Source organism: Artibeus jamaicensis, unplaced genomic scaffold (assembly GCF_021234435.1).
Source record: "Artibeus jamaicensis isolate MK-2021 breed Jamaican fruit bat unplaced genomic scaffold, CSHL_Jam_final contig_3182, whole genome shotgun sequence".
Classification (NCBI taxonomy): Eukaryota; Metazoa; Chordata; class Mammalia; order Chiroptera; family Phyllostomidae; genus Artibeus; species Artibeus jamaicensis.
The window spans coordinates 3,063,897-3,080,890 of NW_026521742.1; the positions used below are offsets into that span (position 1 = coordinate 3,063,897).

The 16,994-nt window shown below is 40.6% G+C and overlaps 1 pseudogene; it reads left to right on the forward strand.

The window, feature by feature from the left end:
* The first annotated feature begins 15,539 nt into the window (after positions 1 to 15,539).
* LOC119042019 (ribosomal protein L18-like) lies at positions 15,540 to 16,122 on the forward strand (annotated as a pseudogene).
* Positions 16,123 to 16,994: the final 872 nt, after the last annotated feature.

The window sequence follows — 16,994 nt, forward strand, 5'->3', positions numbered from 1 at the left end:
TCCCTGGTGTGAAGTGAAAACATCTTCGTGCCAGTAATGGGGCAGAAGGTCTTATTTAATTAAACAAATTTTAGCCTTCAGAGCAGAAGCCTAAAAGGAAATCAGTTTTCTTTGCTTATAGCTTCTTCCTGTTTGCCCTGACTTGAATTAATAACCAGGGTTTGATCTTTGCTGTAACATTTACACTTGCACACACAAGCACTGGGCTCCACAACTGTTGGCAACTCTTGCAGCTAAACAGGGAGAGCAGGAAACCTCCTTCAACACATCCTTACTTTGTGTTTGGCCAGCAATTTGAGGCTGTTTCCCAAGGCTGCAGGGAGGTTGTCTTCGTGGAGTAGGAAAAGATCAAGGACTGAGAGAGTGCTTTCCCTGTTCGGAGGAGCTGTAAGGAAATCCAAAGTGCCCTACAATATTGCAAGCATTGCTTAGAGACTTGAGAGGAAAGAGTGTTGTATGCATTTCACAGGCTTCTTTATTTTTCCAAATCCATTCAAATACAAGATTTGTATATATTTAGGGGGCTCAGTTGTTTAAATGATCACTGAGGATTAAAAGAATTCTGGAGCCTCTAAACCCCTGCTGGGCCACTAAGTTACTGGCTGTTGTGAGAGCAAATTTTTTTCAGCTTACCAATGCTTCCATTGCCAATGGAAATAAGCACAAAATTGGCTTCTTTTCTGGGAGCTAATTAGGATTAAATTTCCAAACTGGTGGCAGAATAAATAATAAATTACATGTGCCTTTGTGCATGCCATTTCCTCTGTCTGCAAAGCCTTTCATCCCTTCCACTTCCCATGGGTCAAGACAAAGCTCTTGACATCGCAGCTTGATTTCCCCAGGTGGAAGTTATCAGTCAGTCCCTCTCCTGAAATCCTACAGTATTTTGTCTCAACCACCTACTGTTTGTATCCTTATGGCCTTATTTCTCTAATTAAAAAGAAAACTCTTGAAGAGAAGATCTATGTTTTATGCATCTTTTGGGGGGGGAGAGGGAGTCATTTTTTGTTATTATAATTACGTTTTTTCTGCATCTTTCTGTTCCTTAAAAAACCTAATGCTTTGCTTGGCATATAGTAGGTGAGCAGTTAGTATGTACTGAATACATGGATGATAAATAGAAAACTCTTAATATTAAGAGAGATTAGTTTTTTTTTTTAAAATCTAGTTCTTACATGAGCTAAAGGGGAGTCAAAGGAACTTCCCCTTAGGTGCTTTTACAGGCCTGAGATGATGCTGGTTGTCATATGAAAACTACGAATAGGCCCTAGCTGAGTAGTCATCCCCATACACCAAGGTTGCAGGCTCAATCCCCAGGCAGGGCTAACACAAAAATCAATCAATAAATGCACAAATAAGTGGAACAACAAATTGATCTTTCTCTCTCTAATCGAGAAATAAAAAATAAATAAATAAGGAAACTACAAACAATTCAGTTATTTGAATTCAAGTAGACAGCTCCCCATTCACCCTGAAAACATAACACATCCACAGTTATTGCTTGTTTGTTCTGCTCTTGACTGTAGTTAAACCAGCATGCATAACTTAGATATGTAAGATCTGGAAGATGCTTTCAGTCCCTCTTAGAAAAACTGCATTATTATAGATATTCTAATCTTTCCATGATGCCTTTTACCTGTTCCTTCCTGCTTTGGTATGTTGTCAGTCTTTTAGGTAAGACTAACATTTTTATCCTAATTAGACAATTACAGATCATGATGAACTAATTTGTTAACCTATGTTCACAAATCATTTAATTACCACTGCCAGCTTTGATGTGCTGTTATTATTCAGTTATGGGAGTAAACAATTCGACAGCTAACAGGAAGAAACTCATTATCTTCTGGGAGATATTGTTGTTATTTTCACTGTCTTAAAAACACTTTAATCAAAACTTACAAAAAAACACTTTAATCAAAACTTTTAAGAATTCTGACATTGTTCTTATTACTGTAGTAAATAAACAGAGAATTCGTTTCTTTAATGTGCACAATTATTTGGGGCTGAGTAATAGCTTCTGGGTTTCACAATGAATAGATTTCTTAAAGAAAAAAATAAACTTTTCTTTCATGCCAATTCACAGTCTCCAATGATGGTGTAATTTATAAAATGCAGCTCCTAATATTGATTTGTGAAGCACTTTGATGGCTGGAGATAAAAGGAGCAATCTCCTGCCTATTTGATGCTGCTATATACTGTCGTTCAAAGTCTCTTGATCTTGTAGTAGCTTTAATTCCATTCAGTAAGCACTCTAAGTCACGGCCACAACCTGGGTTCTTTCTGTGCTCCTTGATGACTAGGGAAACCTGGCTGCCAGGTGCAAACTCCCATCAGGTTTTACAACTGCTGCTGATAGTTTGCATCCAGGATCAATAATATCATTATGCATTTATGTGCAAACATCAAAATTACTCTAAGCAATTAAGTTCCTATCTTCCCTATAGTCCCCCAGCAATAACATATCCTATGGAAGGGAATGCTTGTTATATTATTAGGGGCTATCTATCTGAACCTTGCAATAATATTATTGACCCATACTGTTGCCATTTATCACACAGCATATGCATGCTCAGGTTGTTATTTATCTTTAAGGTTCTTGTCATTTCTCTTTGACTACACTGTGAATTTCTCCAGGACTGAGGCTGTGCCTGCTGCCTCTTGGAATCTCTGTATTACCAGAAAAACACCTGGCACATAGTAAGTAGTAGGCTCTCAAAGATATATCTGTGGTTGGTGAGTAATCTTTACCCTTATAACTCAAGGGATAGGTAAAATTGTTCCTTATTTTCCTATTATGACAAAATAACCTCTTCTTCAGCTTCTTCTGGGTATTTTGGGTGGCAGCACTACATACTTCCTCCAAGTGAACACCCAGTGTTCGATTACAGCAAAGCACACCAAGTGAATGCTAATCCAAGCAGTAGAGATGCAGACCTTCCCTACATCCCTTCTGTTCGGATTAAAGAAAAGCTGATCCCATGGTATTTTTGCATTCTTCCTTTGTCCTCTATCAGTCAGCAGCTATACCCATAACCCACACTTTCTGACAGCTTGCATCTTCATTTCCCTCGGAACAGCAAAGGAAATGGTATTAGTGGGAAGGTTTGGAGAGAGCTAACTCTTAAAGACTTTAATGGGAAGGCTCCCTAACATTCCATCTTTGGTGGCATTCGGTATAATCACTTATAACAATATTAGAGGATGATGCTGTGATTCTGCCTTACTGGGACACAGAAACCAGGTCACCTGACTGAACACAATGTGGGGCGACCTGGAGGTGCAGGGATGTGTGTACTGCTCACCATCACTAGTGAGCTGTTAGTGTTTCAGGCAAGTCAAAAAAGCCTTCTTTGCTGGGAATAACAGCCTCTGGAATTGCAGTTGGAAATATCTTTAAATGATGATTTTTAAAATTCAGGAGCCATGGCTTATAAACAGGGTACATTCTCTTTACTGTTTTGGTCACCATACCTGGGCTTTTTAAGAAGAGGGCCAGATGCTTATGACCCATGATCTGGCCTCATCAGAGGACCCCAACAACTCATTCTGGTCCCTCTTGTGTTCACATCTTCCCCACCAGCTCCTCCTCCCAGGATCCTAATTTGAGAGCAAGTGATGGTATAAACATACTTGACCAGTCTCTTCTCCCAGTAAGGTACTATTAAAGCAACAGGGGATAGCTTTTACCTGGCCTCTAAATACAATTAAAATTATTGCTTCTGTTGGTAAGATCTAGTTTTCCCTTCTTTTTTAGTAAGTGATAATTTCTCAGTGGAAACCAACTACATGAATGAATACTAAATATTAATAAGTTTAGACACAAAAGTATTCTAGGTATTATGAGGCAAGAAACATTTAGGATTTTTTATTTATTCTTATTTATTTATGTAGTTGGGTTTTGACAATCTCCTAGTTATTGCTTTCAATATTATAAGCTGTTTTGGGGCAATTGTAATTATATCTTACTTTGAAAATGCTTATGTTTGGAAATGTTTATAGATTAATGGAATTAACTAGAGAATTTGCTAAATCTCTTGGTCTCAAGGCAACTGAAAAATCTGCTTGCCACGGAAGAATTTCACTCTTATCTTCCAATTTGTTTGACAGTATCAACAGGGAAAGTTAGTTGTGGTAGAGGGGCTGAGATTGAGTCCACATATCTGAATACTTAGAGAGTGACTGTGATTTAAATGCAGGTTCCTGGGCCCTGCCTCAGGTTTCTGAACCAGTGACTTAGTTTGGGCTCTTTCAAAAGTAGAGCCTTAGACAAGACTTTGTGTGCCAGGATTTTTTGTTGTTTGTTTGTTTTTTAAAGATTAGACTTACTTTTTTAGAAAAAGGGAAAAGGAGCTGGGAGAGAAATACCTATATGAGAGACAAACATCGATGGGCTGCCTCTCACATGTGCCCCAACCAGGGACTGGGCTCACATCCCAGGCACATGCCCTGACTGGGAATCAAACCAGCAACCTTTCACTTTGTGGAAAGACACTCAACCAATTGAGCTACACCTGTCGGGGCAGTGTGTGCCAGGAGTTTGGCTGGTGATCTCAGTAGCACGCTGGCAGTGGTCTAAGGAAGGGAGACACAGAAGAAAGAAAAGCCAATACAAGATACATTAATGAGAAGGTTATCTCCGTGGGCAAGTGGGACTCAACCCCAAAGGGATCTAAGAGATTTCCAAATTCTCACACTGGTGAGTGAGGAAACTGGAGTATTTATCCTCAGCTCCTGTTGCTCATTGGTCCAAGGTTGCTCTCAGGAATGCTAACTTCCTACTTCTGGCCTCTCTCATGAGTGCACACAGCCTGCTCTGTGACCAGAGAAAGCCATCAGGCAGGGAATCACAGAGACATTGAGACAGGAAGCTGTTTGTGTGCATGGAACTAGTCATAGAAGCTGAAAATAAAAGAGAGAATATGGGCAAGGAAATAATAGCACCTCCTAGAAGCAGAATCTGTGGACATGTGCCTTGGATGTCTGTATTTTTAACCCCAGATAATTCTAATCTTCATGGAAGTTTGAGAACCACTGCTCTCAAAGACAATCTGATCAGGTTGTTTCCATGCTTTACTACCTCCAGAAAATATAGAGCCCTTAGTATGGCATAATGAGGCTCCCAGGGTCTGGCTTCCTTTTTCTAAGGCTACATCTCCTATTTCATATTTTCCTCTCTAAACTCAGGATTTAGCCATCAAATTGCCTGCAATTACTGGAAAACCAAGCTCTTTTACACTTGTGCCTTGTGCTCAGAATGTTTTGGCTGCAAGTAGCAGAAACCCTGACCAGCAGTGGCTAAAACAAATAAGGATTTATTTTTCTAACATAGCAAGAAGTCTTAAGATGGGTGGCTGCTGCCACTGGTTGGTTCCTTGGCTCAATATACTCAGGGCAGGAGCCTGATTTTTTTTTTTTTTAGATTTGCCTTCATGGTTTCGAGGGGTTGCTACAGTTCCAGGTATCCCATTTCGATTCAAGTTAGGAAGGGGCTGCACCAACCCAGCAAAAGCCCTCCCAGAAGAACTAGCAGAGTTCCCTTCATTGGCCAGACTGTGCCACATGGCTACCCTAGAAAGCAAGGAAGTAAGGTAGACATTTGACTATTTCAGTCGTTATAGAGGAGGTGGGAAAGGCAAATGCGGGTCGGATAGTTGAAAATGGTGTTAGGTTGGCCTTTTCTCAACCCATTGGCCTGGGGAAGTCCTATTTAACTTTTGAAACTCATTTTCCCTGCTAATGTTTTATTTTGAAAAATTACAAACTTTCAGAAAAGTTAAAAAGCATTGTACACCTATATAGCCACTATCTAGATTCTACAATTGACATTTTACTAGATGTGCTTTAACACATCTCTGTTCATCTATGCATTTCTCTAGCCATCCATCTAGCTATCTGAATTTTGAGAAGCAATTCAAAGTAAGTTACAGAAACAAGGATGCCTTCTCCAAATACTTCATCATTATCTAGAGTTCAATATTTCTTTAGAGTTCTCTTTTAGGTAAAATTTTCAAATAATAAAATACACACATCCTAAGTGAGTTTTGACCTTAATAACCAAGCCCTTATCAAGATATAGAATATTACCATCACCCAGTAAGTTTGTTTTCTTATGTTCCCTCCCCCACAAATGCAATCACTGTTCTGATTTCTTTCATAGTAGATTAGTTCTGCTTATTCTAGAACTTCTTATTAATCGACTCATACAGTTTGTACTCTCTTATCTGAAATTCAAGACATTTTGAGATGCTTAAGAATTGACTCCCTTGAATATCTTCCTTGCATGCACTGCCTTCTGAAATAGTAACTGTAATTCTTTTTTTACTTACTGTTTACTCATTTATCTTTCCCTTGTAGCATATGATTCCTTCAAGGGAAAAAATTTTTTTATTCATCTTTGTATTCTTAGCATAGCTCCTGCAGACATTGAATAAATGTTTCTTGAATGAGTTAATGAAAGAATAGATTAAAGTTCCTGGATCATAGTAGGTTAGTAGAAAATTTTAGTCCATTTTCCTTTTTTTTGTGTATAGTCTCCATCTCACTTCATTAGAATTAGCTGAGTGGGCATCTGTCTTCCCGTCTTGATGTGCCCAACTCAGATAGGCGTCTGCCTTAGTCACCCTTGTAGCTAGTGCTTAGCATAGTACTTGGCACATTCCATACACTGTTTTGAAAGTACAGATGAGTAATGTGACTGTTCATTGTATGACTAGCATCCTGATGATTCTTTTTAGTGGGTTTTTTTCCTACTAACAATGGGATCCAAGAGTCCTTGTTGAAAATGGGAAGATGAGCTAATTCTTTGTTTTCCATGAACCACAGTTCTGTGGTCTGGGCTATGTGAAGCAGGCAGAGTGGTCTTTTGTCCAACCTTGACCAGGAAGCACTCTTCCTCTGCCCAGTTGCTTATAGGTCAGGAACCCTGTAGTAATAGTTCATGCCAAGTGTTAACTGATTACTGAGATGGGGCTGGTAGGGGCTCCTGGGTATTTTGTATTTGCATTGGGGAATCTGGACATCTCATATTCTGTGGGGCCCCTATTGCTATGCTTCCAGGCAATTTACATTTCTCTTCAATCCAGGTTCCATTCCTGGATTGCCTTTAAGAGAGGGCACGTATCTCTCATTGCCTTTGACTGCCCTGGCCCACTTGGTTGACTTTCATTCCATCCTCATATTCTTCACTTCATGAAGAAATAAATCCCAGAGTGAAATGCTTCTTAGGAAAGAAAGTTCTCTCCAGAAGGAGACTATGCATTTGAGGTACCATCTAGTACCTTTCCCCAACCTCATGTATATAAGAATGAGAGAAGCAGCTTCCTGGCTGCTTCTTGAAAGATTGGTCCCCCCTTCCCCAATCATCATGTCCCCTCCTATACATTTTCTTCCTACTACCACTTTTGGAGCCAAGATCCAGATTAGACTGGTGTTGCCTGACAACATTAGCTCGTTGACAGGATCTGGGTCCAACAGAAGGAAATAGTCCTGCAGCCTGGAGTTGTGACCTAAGCATTAGAACTGAGTCCTAGACCTGGTTTTGCTATTGATCCTCTGTGTTATATTGGATAAGTTATTTCCATGCTTTGAGCCTCAATTTCCCCTTCTGGGTAATATCCTAGATTCCATCTAAAACCACTGCCAGATCTAAAGTTGCATGAGCTATTCAAGAGTCAGATTCCATTTGAAATGTCAAATTTAGGTTCCACATGAAAAAGACCTCAGCTGGCAGATCAATAAGGAATCCAAAGAAGTCATTTTTCACCTGTGAGTCCTTCATTCATCATTATCTTCCTTAAGCATCTCATCTTCGGTGTCAGCCCTGAGCCAAAAGATCTGTCCAGTGCACAGCTCTTGCTCTTCTGAGTGGGCAGCAAATGCAGGAGGAAGCAAACCCGGTTTGGTTTGGCCTGGCATGGAGTGAGACGGAAGTATTAAGCAACACAGAAGTGGCTGCTGGCAGGAGATCACAAGGCTTTGTCCAGGTTCATTGAGTGAGGAGGGTGGCCATGTATAACTAGGAAAGGTGCATAGCATGAAAGCGCTTGTTTGGGAGCAGCCACCACAAAATGCTCTATGCAGGTGAGCATAGTCCGTCTTAATGAAGCATGGAGCACCATGTATTTCATGTTGATGCATAAGGCTAACTACTATATTAACTTGGACACCTTGTCTTCTCCAGGTGAAGGAAGTGGTGACTGTAAATGGAGGCCAGAGTGCTCACCAGCCTTGGCAGGGGAAGCCAACCAGGACAGAAACATTGAGGCCTCACATAGCTTTTGGGATGCCTTTCCCAAAACTAGAGCTCAGACACATAGGTGCTTACCTGTTACATACCATCCATCCATTTCCAGACTCTGTTTCTTAATTAGAGGAGGTATTTTGAACGTGCATAATACCCTGTTCCGTTTTAACAGCACATCTCCACTGTCTACTGCATGAAGTGACTTCCTAAGAAATATTTCTAAAGCTGGAGTGCAAAGGAAAAAGTTCTTTTCAAAGGCAAGTGTAGTATAAGAAAGAATCAAAAGAAGTCAAGCATTAATCTTTATCAGGGAATCTAAACCATTTCTTTACATTGTTATTGGCACAAATGTACCTAATGCCTTATGGAAACCTGATAGATGAACATTTAGGCAATTAAAAAGGGATAAGTCCAGGGGCATTTATGCCTCCTCACTTCACTGAAGACTGACATCAGGAGTTTTCTTTTGGGGGGGTTTTGTTTGTTTGTTTTACAAAACAGCATCTTCTCTGAGTGCTTAAAAATATGATCTGGTTTATATACCTCAGTTGACCCTATTCTAACCCAACCTAACTTTAAACGATCCTCCTCAATGCAGGAGAAATGCCTATTTCTCTCTCTCTCCCCCTTTCTCTCTCTTTCTCTCTCTCTCTCCTTCTCCCCTTCTCTCCTTCCCTCCCTTCCTCAAAGAGCCACACCACCGACAAGGTTGAGGTTTGCTAGAGAGACATACAATGCTAGGGCTGGAAGGGCCTGGAGATATAATCCAATCCCAGATTTGACAAATGGGGTTCTAGAGATATGTCATGACTTTTTTGAGATTATCTAGCATGTTAGTGCTATTCTCATTCCACAATATGATCCCCTTATTATAATCCTTTCCTCTACACCTGCCTATCTTAAGTGATATCCCTAACCCCTCAGATTTAAGGAATTATCCCTAGTAAAAAAGCAAACCCCTAGCCCAGAGGGTTAACACACTCAGCTATCATTCACTTTCAACTTAGTGAGAATTGGTTTACCAGGTCCTTTCTCAATATCACAGCTCTGTAAAAAGAGGTTAGGGGTGCTAAGTAGTGGAGGAGGGAACGGATGGGCCAGAAAACATGGGATCAGGCTGGAGTGGAGGGTCTGAGAGCAGCCTGAGTGGCTAGGGAAGAGCTGGCAGAAGAAGGTGAGATAAACTGCAAAGCAAAGTATGCTTGACTTCTACATATTTTCACATTCAAACTAAAAGCTGGCTCTAATTGTCTAGCATTTGTATGCTTATGTTCTTTGAGTACACATGTCTGAGAACCTAAGTGTACTTACACAAAACCCAACGCTGAATGTGATGTGTCACTGTCACTGTGTCTCGGTCTCCTTTAATCCACTGCAATCTGGTTTCTGGCCCCCACACTTAAGGTCCTCAACAACCTCCCTGTCCCTAAGTTCAGTGTATGTAACTTTCAATTCTTATATCACTTAACCTCTCAGCACGACTTAACAATTTCCTCATTCTTGAAAATCTGTCTCTCTACCATTAAACCAGTCCTCCTTATTCCTCCAGGCTTTCAGGCCATTCTTTCTTTCTTTTATATAGACTCATTTTTAAGTCTCTTCTGAACCCTCTTTTCTTCTCACTTTATAATCTTTCTTTTTCCATCCATATCTACAGCTCTAATCATCACCTACACAAGAATGACTCATAATTTGTATCTCTGTTCTAGACCTCTGTGTTCGACCTCCAGGAAATCAACTCTATTTGGCCCTCTTGTTGGGTGTCTTAGGATTTGAAACTCAATAAAACCCAAATGAAACTTATGATGTTTGTTCTGCAGATTTGGACTTCGTACAGTGCTCTGCATGGTACAACCATGAATCTACTTAAATAAGCCTGGGATGTTGAATGACTCTTAACTTTTTCATACTCACCCCCATATTCAATCTGTCATCCAGTTCCATCAAGTTTACCTACTAAAAATGTCTCACATCCATCTGCTCTCCATCTCTACACCCACAGTCCATCCTCTTTCACTCGGACACCTGCAATAGTCATGTAACTATTCAGCCGACATTCATGCTGGCCTCCTTTAATGTGTTCTCTACATTTTATCTCGAATAATCTTTCCAAAACACATCAAATTATGTCCCACTTTCTCCATGCTTAAAGATATTGTATGGCTTCTCATTGTTATTAGAATGAAAGTTTAAAGCCTTTCACACAGAAGTTTCATGCTGAGCTCCATTCTTTCATGCTCTGCCATCCAATCACATCGACCTCCAGTTGTCATGTTGAGCTCCTTCCCAGCACAAGGATTTTCCTGTGCTCTGCTCTCTGTCTGGAACATTGATCTCTTCCCTTTCCATTTACTTATCCGCTGTCTCCTCAGATCACTGTACTTCCCCAGGAAAGCTGTGCTGGGTCTCTTCAACAAGGCCACATCCCCAGATTCTAGGTTTTCAGAGCAATATATTCTTCTTTTCTTAAAATAACCTAGCATGTTTTTTAAAAATCTGTTGTGTTTTTAAAACACATGACTTGTCCAATGTTTTGATGAAATATGTGGATGAAAGCAATATCAAATTTAGTTGACAATTTATATTTGCTTGTCTAATCCTCACACTAGACAGTAAACAGTAAGAGGCAGGATTGCACCTGCTTTTTCTTTCTTCTTTTTTTAAATTTATTTTATCAATTCTGTTATTATAGTTGTCCCAATTTTTCCCCTTTGCCCCTCATCCACCTGGTACCCCATTCCCTCCAACAGTCACTCCTCTTAGTTCATGTCCATGGGTCATACATGTAAGTTTTTTGGCTACTTCATTTCCTACAGTGTTTTTAACATCCCCTTGTCTATTTTGTACCTACCAATTTGTGCTTCTTATAATTCCTGCACCTTTCCTCCATTTTCCTCCTTCTCCCTCCCAACTGATAACCCTCCAAATTATCTCTGTATCTATGATTCTGTTCCTGTTCTGCTTATTTGCTTAGTTTGTTATTTAGATTTGGTTATTGATGGTTGTGAATTTATTGCCATTTTAATGTTTATTCTTTTGATCTTCTTCTTTTTCTTATATAATTCCCTTTAGCATTTCTTTAAATAATGGCTTGGCAAATATGAACTCCTTTAGTTTTACCTTGTCTGGGAAGCACTTTATCTGCCTTTTGATTCTAAATGATAGCTTTGCCGGATAGAGTAATCTAGGTTGTGGGTCCTTGCTTTTCATCACTTTGAATACTTCTTGCCAATCCCTTCTAGCCTGCAAAGTTTATTTTGAGAAATTAGTCAACAGTCTTAGGGGAACTCCTTTGTAGGTAATTGTTTGCCCTTCTCTTGCTCCTTTTAAGATTCTCTCTTTATCTTTAACCTTTGGCATTTTAACTATGATGTATCTTGGTGTGGTCCTCTTTGCATCCATCTTGTTTGGGACTCTCTATGCTTCCTGGACTTGCATATCTATTTCCTTCACCAAAGTAGGGAATTTTTCTTTAATGGTCTTTTCAAATAAAATTTCAATTTCTTGTTCTCCCTCTACTCCTTCTTGCATCCCTATGATTCAGAAGTTGGTATGTTTAAAGATGTCCCACAGGTTCCTAAGTCTCTCCTCATTTTTTTGAATTCTTTTTTCTTTCTGCTGTTCTGATTGAATGCTTTTTCTTTCCTTGTGTTCCAAATCATTGATTTGGCTCTCAGTTTCATCCCCTCTAATATTGGTTTCCTATAGATTTTTCTTTATTTCACTTAATGTAACCTTCATTTCTGCCTGGTTCTTTTATATGGTGTTGAAGTACAATGAGTTCTTTGAGAATTCTGATAACCAGTGTTTTGAACTGTGCATCTGATAGGTTGTTTATCTCCATTTCACTTAGTTCCTTTTCTAGAGTTTTGTTCTGTTCTTTTATTTAAGCTATATTTCTTTGTCTTCGCATTTTGGTAGCCTCCCTCTATTTGTTTCTATGTATTAGGTAGAACTGCTTTGATTCACTATCTTAGCGTACCTGTTAAGTTGTATGGGGTGGAGCCTTAGGTAATTTCCAGAGCAAGGCAACCCTTGTCACCACTCTGTTGCTCTGTGTGGGGGAGGGTTTGCAGAGGGGACAGTGCTGCTGCCTGGCTTCTGGAGTTTTGCCCAGGAGGAAGCTGTCTCCCCACTTGCACTTCATTTTCCCCCCATATGCCACTGGTGCCCTTCCAGCTGTTGCCCTGATCCTGAATCTCAGAGGGGGTGGGTCTGCATGAGTCCTAAGTGCATTGAGGGCCCTTTAAGAGGATGCAGTTTTTTTCTGTCATCCCAACTCCCACTGGGTTTTACAGCCAGAACTTATAGGGACTTATCTTCCTGGCACTGGGACTCTGGGCTCTGTGGTCTGGCCTAGGGCTGGGATCCATTGCTCCAAGGTATCCCTCCCATTTGTTATTCACCACATGTGGATGTGGCATCACCCATTCCTGTCTCCATGCTTCTTGGTGCCTCTTTGCACCTCTCCAAGTCTCCACCCCCCACCCGTCTAGATGAATGTGGCTTCTTTAAATCCTTGATTGTCAGACTTGTACACTGCTAGATTTTCTGACAATTCTGGGTGATATTTGTTTCGTAGTGTAGCTGTATTTCTTGCTATAGTTGTGCTCAGAGGTGAGGTGTTTTTATCTACACCTCCATCTTGACCAGAAGTCTCTGCATTTCCTTATCATTTTACCCCTAGAATGCAGTGCAGTACCTGCCACATAGACATGTCATAAGTACTTGAATATCTTCTCATTTACTGTACCTTTTCTTGTCCAGAAACTGGGAATATTGCTATAAACTGAAGCTAGATCACAAGGTCTCTGACAGATCAAATATTGTAAGTGAATAGGCTGTCACAGACTAAGATGTTATCTAAATGTTAATGTGAATTATTGACATTAATGAAAGAAATGGGTCATCCACACTTATCGCAGAAAGAATGCATTAAAACCATTTTACTCCATTACCTAAATGAAGCAAAAAATGATTTTGTATCCTGTTCTGAAAGTTTGAGAACTTTTATCCTCAAAACTGAAACTTATCAGACACGTACATGCCTCTGATTGGAACTCTTCAGGTAGCAGATGCAATGGACAGTTTCTCAGCTGATTTAATCTACAGGGTAGGGAACAGCTGGGTGTTGAGATTGTTCAGATACTCACTATCTATACATAGATAGTTCAAATTGTTAAACTCTGTAGATAAATTGTAACTCTTGAGATTATAGACCTGTCAATCTAGAAGCAAATGTGGCCTGCAAGATTTTCTCCCTTCAACTGTATGTTATTTGGAAGCTCACTTCATCTCTTGCTATGTCCTTACCTATAAAATGAAATACTAAAACCTACCTGACCACCTCAGGGTCATTGGGAGAGTCTAAAATAAAGTTAAACAAGTGAAATTACTTGTGAATCATAAAGCTCAATACATCACGAATTCATTCTTATTAATAGTAATTGTCGGTATGCTTGTTATTAATATTCTACACATAAGTCATACATATAAATAGCCACGATGACTAATTAGGTTATGATGTTCATGCCCAGACACCTGTTATGGAACAAGAAATGTCTCTCAGATGACTTGGGTGAAAAAGAACAATAGTTAAGAAGTCAGAATGTTTCTAGATTTAGCCTTTTATTGTCCCCAAATGGCCTTTTTCTGTCTTTCCCAAGAACTGTGCTATGTCCCTAACAGGAATGGAGTTTTTTTTTTGTCAAAAATAAATATGATAACTTCATCACAGCAATGCAGGACTTCAAACACAACGATCGTATGCCCTGAGCATTGTTTCATCTGGTGATCCTGAGTGGGGCTCTGGTCCTTTAGCCACATGTCCATTAAAACTCTGAGCAAATCATGTGTTTTAACCACACATGCCAGGTCTGGGGGAATGGAAATCTCTTTAATTATGAAATGGTTTGCAGATTTGCTGGGTGAACATGAGATTCTATTTCATAAGTGCAGAATTATGAGTAAAAAAACAAAAACAACACACAGAGAGATGAATCTGGAGCCCAATAGGAGAGGAAACAAAATTGTTTGAAGAGAAAGGCGTAGAGTCCCTTTGGCTAAATTCTGGTGGTTCAGAATTTTGCACCTATCAGTGTCTTTTATTTGCCTCAGTATAAGATATTTCTTCAGGCTACTGGACAGCTTTGAAATTGCAAAATATGCACGGAAGCACATTCGTGGAAATGTAATCTTGTCTTCCCCTAGACCTGCAGGGACTGTGAGTGCCAGGGGCTTCCATGAGCTATACTGGGCCTCCTTGTGCCAGTGAGATGGAGAAATCTGAGCTGCCCAAGAGAAAAGTGACTGTGCAGGAGAACCTTGGACTCAAAGGCCAGAAGTGCATGAAAAGTAAAAGAAGTTCGTACATTTAAGTAATTGAAACAACTGTTAATAAATATACTTGCTCCAAGGATGTGAGATAATAAAGACAGGCAACTGGCCAAACTCCCTAGGCAACAGAACAGAGAGAGAGAAGGCAGCATCCTTTACTAAAATGCAACCAGGTTGTTCAAGGGTAGGCACCAGGAGGAACTTACCTATGGCAAAGACTTATTCAGTTCTGAAGACCTAAGCACCATAGCTTGAGGAATCTTAAACAGTAGAACAGAAAGCACTGGGTTAATTTATTTGGAGACTGGGGGATAAAAAAGGAGCTCAGATAGTCTCCTCTTCAGTTGAATCCTCTTTTTTCTAAGCACACTAACTAGGATGAACTGGTGTCAGTGTGCCTAGGTTTGAAACCAGATCTACTACTTACTAGCTGTGTGACCTTAGGCAAGTTACTAAATTTCTCTGTGCCCCAATTCCCTCTTTGACTAAACAGGGATAATATTGACAGACTATTCCCTTTCAGGTTGTTGTGTGAATCAAATGAGATAAGCTATGTAAAAGCCTTTAGCATGATACTTTGCAGGTAGTAAGTACTTCATACTTGTTCGCTATTATTGTTATTTTGTTACTGTGTTAGTACTTACCCTTGCCTTTCTTCCCTCTTCTCCATGCACATTCACAATGTAGTCCTATCCTCGCTTATTTTGGGCTCCAGTTTTATATGTTTTTTACCTTCAGGGCACATCACATCCACTTGAATATGGTGCTGTCCTCTCACGTTCAGAGTGGCCTTCGTCATTTCCCACTCCACCTGACTCCTTTTCCCAAATACTTGTCATCAATACTTCCTCACTTTAATCTCCTGGACCTTTGGAGTCTTTGCTTCTTCTCTCTTGTTCATCACTGCTATTCTGCCCTTCTTTTAAATTTCTTTTTAGCTTTCCAGACCTGATGGAGCATGATGGGAGTTGACATCTGCCACAAAAAGACTGAAAAGTTTGGCTCAATGACCCCAGGAGCCAGGTCATCTACCTAAGGCTGTTGGTCAAGCTGTACCAGTTTTTGGCTAGATGAACCAACTCCATCTTCAAGTTGTGCTAAAGAGGTTGCCATGAGTCACACCAACCAGCCCCCTTGTCCTCTTTCCAAATGATCTGGAAGATGAAACTTCCTAGTCAACAGAGCAAAACTGCTGTGGTTATAGAAACTACAACCAATGAAGTGTGTGTGTACAAGAGGTACCCAAATTGAAAGATTTTGCCGTGTGTGAGCAGCTGTGCCTGGTGCTGCATCCTCAAGGCTGGGAGCATGATCTTCATCTTTGACCAGCTGGCCTTGGACTCCCCCACAAGGGCTGTGGCACTGCCCTGCTCTCTAGTCCTTGCAAGAGCCGAGAGGTGTGCAGGCACCTTGGCAAGGCCCAGAGAACTCTGCCCAGCTGCAGCAAACCCTAGGTGCGCTCCAAAAGCCCGAAGTACGAGTGGGCCAGAGGCCACTGGCTGGGCTGCGGCTACCAGAAGATTTTTGGGTGCTTATTTTTTTAAATTTCCTTTTAGTTCTCTTTACCACTACCCTCTCAATGATTCTGTTCCTTGAGCAAGTGATTATGAACCCTACCCTGCCTCTTTTTCCTCCCCCATTCATTCCGACTACCCTTACTGCCAGTTCATCCCATTCTACTCACTCCAATCACCTTGCTAATCTTCCTGAAGTTCCATTTTGCCTTGGTGAATCTCGTGCTTAGGGCCAAAAATGACTTCCAATTGTCCCTGCAGTCCAATTCAAAGTTATTTTCAGGGTGCCAGAAATGTTTTGTATCTGCATCAGGATGGTGCTTCACCTGTGTGTAGATTAGTCTGCTTGTACCATTGTAACAAATACCACAAACAAGGGGACTTAACAGAAATGTATGTTGTCACAGTCCTGGAGGCCAGATATTGGAGATCAAGGTGCCCCGCAAGTTTGAAGCCTCTGTAATTGGCTTATAGATGGTGGCCTTCTCTCTGTGCCCTCACATGATCTTTCCTCTGTGCGTGTCTGTGTATCTGTGCCCTAGTTTACTCTGCTTATAAGGACACCAGTCAGATTGAATGAGGGCCCACCCTAATGATCTCATTTTAACCCAATTACCTCTTTAAAGACCCTCTCTCTCCATGTACAGTCATAATCAGAGGCAATAAGAATTTAGGACTTCTGGAGAAGGGAGACACATTCATACAGAAGCTTCTTGCAAAGGTCCAGGGATGAACAAACAAATGGCAGATTAAGGAACTGGAAGCAGCCCAGTGTTTCTAGGGGGCAAGGATGTGATACAGAAAGAGGGTGTTGAGGCTGAAGAGCGACTCCACTGATTACTTAGAGGACTTTGGATTTTACCCCGTGGGTGAGGGAGGGGGAATCACTGAAGGATGAGAGT